Source organism: Channa argus, chromosome 23, assembly GCF_033026475.1.
Source record: "Channa argus isolate prfri chromosome 23, Channa argus male v1.0, whole genome shotgun sequence".
Taxonomy (NCBI): Eukaryota; Metazoa; Chordata; class Actinopteri; order Anabantiformes; family Channidae; genus Channa; species Channa argus.
The window spans coordinates 449,284-454,855 of record NC_090219.1 but is presented as its reverse complement, the minus strand read 5'-3'; the positions used below and the strand labels follow the sequence as shown (position 1 = coordinate 454,855).

Sequence of the window (5,572 nt, the reverse complement as noted above, 5' to 3'; positions counted from 1 at the left end):
TATAAACGTCCTGTTACTGGTACTATTATCAGGAAAAAACAGCAGAATAGTCACATTTTATCTGTAATAAAGGCTTCGCTAAAGACAAACTCCACTTGACTTGTATCATACCACGGATAGAATTAGCTTTTTCTAAGTTTTATTTATCTGACTAAAGTCAAATTCTTGCTGTTAAATTTAAAAACTTCTCTGAGCCTGCTAATATGCAAAAAGACATGTACAGTAATTCATTTGAAACATCTATTACTTTTTAGGTTTAAAGAAAGAATTATCAGGTCTTTTTTAATATTGTAATGTTTGATATTTTCTTTGTTTTTCAATGTAAATTTTAATGTAGTCATATTCAAAGGGACTCTAGACTGGTTCTTCATCATTCAGCCGGTCAGTGGTCATTACTGTCTGCAGTCATAAGTCAGACATATTATTTGATAATGCATGGCCAATCCCATTTGTAAATAGGTGCCTTACATCATAGTTTGATGGCATGATGTCTCGCAGTTATATGTAAAGTTGACTTTAGACTGTACTTTTGACAGCTTTAGTGCTCTTTGCAGTACAGATGGGAGGTAAGTACACGTGCTGCCACATCTCCTGCTGTTACTCCCAGCTCTACAGTAGTTTCATTCAGAGCCAATACTTTTTTTACTACAGTTGTAGCTGGTCCACAGGGGATACAAAATAATTTCAAGTAATAGTTCATGCTCATTCCCTTCACCCATCATCCTGACATAGAATAATTAGTGTCATGATTTTAACGGCAAGTCATGTCAGGTAAAAAGTACCTGTTTAACTTGTCACTCAGTAAAGTCACTATTGTTGGGTTTTTCTTGGTGTCTAGGCTCAACTTCATTAGTTTATTTTGGAACCTTTACATCCTGTGCGCTGCCATTAAAATCCAAGTGATGTGATTTTTGTTCTTCACCCTTCATTATTGTACTGAAAGGAACACTTGCAGTGCAGTTTTCATTCTGAACAGAGTTGAAAGGCTGGTATTGTGGAAAACAAGAAAAGGATCTCTTGGATGAATTAGGGTCATATATTTGTTAGGAAATTTAAACCTGATCCTGCTGCTCTCAAACATCCTGTTGAAATCTCAACTGTGCATTACTCCATGTAAGTATATAACAGGAGATAATTTCCATTTTTCATTGTTGAATGTTTTATAACCTAGCACCAGCCAATGGTGCATGACTGGAAAGGTAGAGCGGGAAGGTAGAGTGGTTGTCCACCAATCTCACAGTTGTTGGTTCAATCCCCACCTCCTCCAGTCACATGTCGAAGTGTCCTTGAGCAAGACACTGAACCCCAACTTAGTTGCTCCCCGTGAGTGTTGACCAGCTGCATAGCAGCTTCCCATCCCCATCGGTGTATGAGTGTATGATTAATGGATATTTTATGTAAATATGTGTGTGTGTGTATAAAAATATATATATATATATATATATATATATATATATATATATATATATATATATATATATATATATATATATATATATATATATATATAAAATGATCTACATTCTCAAACATCCTACACAATTATGACAATTGTTTTGATTAGTCAGATGCTCACATCTTCAGCAAAATGCTGGACGGTGGCTACATTCACATTGCCAGCTGGAGTTGCCCGAATCGGATTGTTCTGATTTCTTTTTCATGGTAAAACTAAATTAGAATTTTTCAAATCAGATATGGGTCAATTTTGTGTGTGGTCCTACTTCTGATACATGTTTATCTCTGACAATACAACTGCTGTCTGAATAGTCAGATGACAGCTTATGGGTTTTTTGTTTGGTTTGTTTAAAGCTCACCTCAGTTTTTACAGCCAGTCATCAGTCATTGTTGAAATCTCAGTCTGGCAAATGTAATACAGAAGATCACCACCAGAGATAGAATTAAAGAGGGAAAGCTTCAAAGAAGCCTTTATTCAAACCAAATTGGGAGTAATATAATAAGGAATACAACTAAATGGTAAATGCAAAAACATTTTTGTCAGGAACAGAATTGCAAGTGGATTGTTTTCTGTGAATATGTTGGCATTTAGATCAGATCAGAAATACTTCCCAGAGGGGAAATTGCTTAAATGTCAAATGTAACATAAATGAGAGGTTACAAATACCTTAATATAGAATATATGAATAAAAGATTTGTACACAGCATATTTTTTTCTGCCAAGATATGCAGTCTTGCATTACAACATCCCGTTTTTCTGTCTGCAGTGTTACAAAACCTTTTTAAGGTTGTGTTAAAACTTGGTTAAGGTTAGAGAAAGATTCTGGTCTGATTTAATAAACAATTTGCACTTCACACACAATATTGGTAACAACCTGTCATCAAATCATTATCTTTTGTTAGTTTTGATGTCTAAGCTTAACAACATATTATACGCTCACCATTCATCTCCATTGCGGTTGCTTTCTGTAATTAAATGTAGTGCTTCATTCATTTCAATAATATTTTGAATTAGAAACATAATCATTTTAGTGCATTATGATACATTAAAAAACATACTGGCTCTGGTAGTTTAGTTGCATAGGATCACTGATCAGCCACAACATTAATATTACTAGGTGATGTTAATTTTGCAGTCTACAAAGGTCACTCTGACCAGTCTTCAGCTGTGCACTGTGTTCTGACAACTGTTGATAATGGCCAGCAATACATTTTTCCATGCAGGACATGCAGCATTTAAACCAATGGGTAGTGTTAATGGTTGATTTCAGTCTCTTAAGTCTTAGTCTTTAAGGAGACAGATCAGCACCTGTGAATGTTTGTAAAGGACTGCACTGGTTAAGAATTGCCTTTCTGTGCAATTATCAAACTAAAAATATCAATCAATCAAAAGAACCAGAGAGATCATATAGTCTTTTTCTTTTCAAATGCTTGCAGCTCAAAAACATTTGAAGTTTCCAGTGTGTCATGGTAATAGTTTAATCCATGTTTATACTGCAGCAAATGTGGAGCAGTTTCACAGGTCAGCTCATCTCATATTTTTCTAACATTTAGTCTCTGACACTCACTTATCACTTGAGGACAATTATGTCTTCACATAGCTCTCTCTGGACACAAGCATTTATAAAACATTTATGTAGCAGTACTCCAGTAGCCTGGAAACACATATGTACAATCAGTGTGGTTGTCCTTTAAGAGGGAGTTGATTTGGAAGTTCTCCTGGAATTTAGAAGGACTACCAATTTTAGAATGAGATACTTTGTGAAGATGACCCCAAGAACAAACATTGAACGGAAACATACTTGTTGAATGAAGTGATGTCTAAGGGGGCAAATAACCTGATAAATTAATTACAATAATATCAACCTAGCTGATACTGTAATCAGTTAGATTCTACGGCTGAAAATGGTCAGAGTGTCTGCACAAAATCTGGTGACATCAGTCCTACAATAATTAATTTTATCCACTATGGTGTTTTAACAGCACATGGCAGTTGATCTTATTAGTAGTTAAGTAGTTATTAGTTTATTTGAAATGTATCAATCCCATCTTTCTTTGTTCTACAATGAATAGGTACATGTGTCTCCTGTTTAAATCTAGCTGTTGAATTCTGACTGCTGTCATTACAGTGTTCATCTGTTAGCAGCAGTTTTTATGCATGTTTTAACTGTAACCACTAAATTTATTATGTCTTACCCAGCAATACTTTGCATTTGCCATCCAAATGTTTGTTCAGTCATCAGTTCTGTCAACTTTAACCAATAATACATTTTTGTACCAAGAGTGAATATTTGGCAATGTTTCATTATCCAGAAGTGATAAGAAAGAAACATGTTCTCTTCTTCTCTTGTCCTGCCTATTCCTGTCTTGTCCTCCTTTACATCACTGCCAAGCATTACTGTAAGTAATGCAAAGGCTTTGGATTTACTAAATGAATATTTGTGAACACTTGGGTCTGATGTTTGTATGTTAAAATGCACAGATTCACTGAGCCTAGTTTTGTGTGAGACAGATGACACAGTCATGTTATTTGTTTAGATGCTGCTACTGACATGATAGTCAAGAATATTCCTTACTATTATCTTTTTCCCAAAATCTCAGGAGTCAGTTAAGACTATCTGGTTAAAAAAAAAAAAGGCAGACAGTTGCTAGTTTCAGCATCTAAGAGGAGTTTACAATAAACACCTTGACAGTAAACATAAGCAATGTATCACATTGCTTCACAGACCCACCTGCAGAATTTGATCCAGTCAGTGCAGTATTGTTTGGAAATCAGAATTATCTCAGTATTACTATATTTGAACAGCAAATAACTTATCCAGAAAATCTGAAAAGAAAAGACAGAAAGACAGAAAAGAAGTGGTAAACTCGAGATCTCACATATCACTTTAAAAATGTGCCATGATGAATATCAAGCAGTTACAGTGCAGACGTATGTGATCATTCATGTGTACTAAGCTAACAATAATATACATATTGAGTACTGTGTACATGATGTACAGATGAATGCGTGTTATCAGATGTTAAGTCTCAGCAGAAACTGTAAACAGTTATTTACAAGTCAGTATGTGCATTACATTACATTCTATTAAAATAATGCATAACAGAATAAGAACTTGGATCAGTGTGTGAAATGGATACAGTTCAATTTGTATGTTTGTAGGTCCAAGAGAGACAAGGAGGGGAGATCAGCAGGTGGCAGAGTTCAGTAGTGTAACAGCTGTGGGAAAGAAGCTGTTCCTGAGTCTGTTGGTTTTAGTCCTGAGGATCCTCAGGCACCTCACAGAGGGCAGAGGTTTATAGCGTCTATGGGAAGGGTGAGAGTAGTCCTTGACAATGCTGCGTGATCAGGGCAGGCAGGATTTCCTCTGAACATCCTTAATGGCTGGCAGTGGAGTCCCAGTGATCCCTTGGACAGTTTTCACCACCCACCCAGACTGTGATACTGCTGGTGAGGATGCTCTCTATCGCACAGCAAAAGAAGTTCACCAACATGACTGAAGACAGGTGGTTCTTCTTCAGTGTCCTCAAGAAGAAGAGTCGCTGGTGAGCCCTCTTGACCACGCTGTAGGTGTTGGTGTAGGTCTTCTATGATGTGGGTCCCCAGGAACTTGAAGCTTGTGATGCTTTTGACAGCCATCCCATTGCTGTTGATGTGGATGGTGGATGGTAGATGGGGTCATCAGTGCCTCCATTCCCCCTTTTAAAGTCCAAAATGAGCTCCGTAGTCTTGATGGAGTTATGGAGCAGGTTATTGTTCAAAGCACTTCATAAAAATAGGTGTGAGTGCTGCATGGCAGTAGTAATTCAGGCACTTTGAGATGGAATGTTTTGGCAGAGCAACAATGGAGGTGAATTTTAAGCATGGCACAGCTGCTTTGTTGAGAGACAGGTTGAAAATGTCTGGGGATGCCATCGGGGCCAGCAGCCTTACGTTTCATATCAGAGATAGTCATTTTATTTCATTGTTGAAATAAAATATATTGATCAGAGCAGTGCCTGTTTTCCGTATAACCAGTGCTGTACAAGTGGGAAGAATACTTACATAATTTCATCATGATGCCATCTATTGATTAAGAGCTGGCTGTCGGCTGTCAAAAGACATGCATTATGTCTT

At 36.7% G+C, this 5,572-nt stretch overlaps 1 protein-coding gene across 1 annotated transcript in view; it reads left to right on the top strand.

Moving 5' to 3' along the window:
• The window catches only part of prkx (protein kinase X-linked), a 39,419-nt gene extending 35,516 nt beyond the window's left edge, over positions 1-3,903 (top strand). Inside the window, exon 8 of the mRNA XM_067493407.1 lies at positions 1-3,903. This exon is cut by the window's left edge and continues 181 nt beyond it. The gene's annotated coding sequence lies outside the window, so the exon portion shown is untranslated.
• The last annotated feature ends 1,669 nt before the right edge of the window (positions 3,904-5,572 follow it).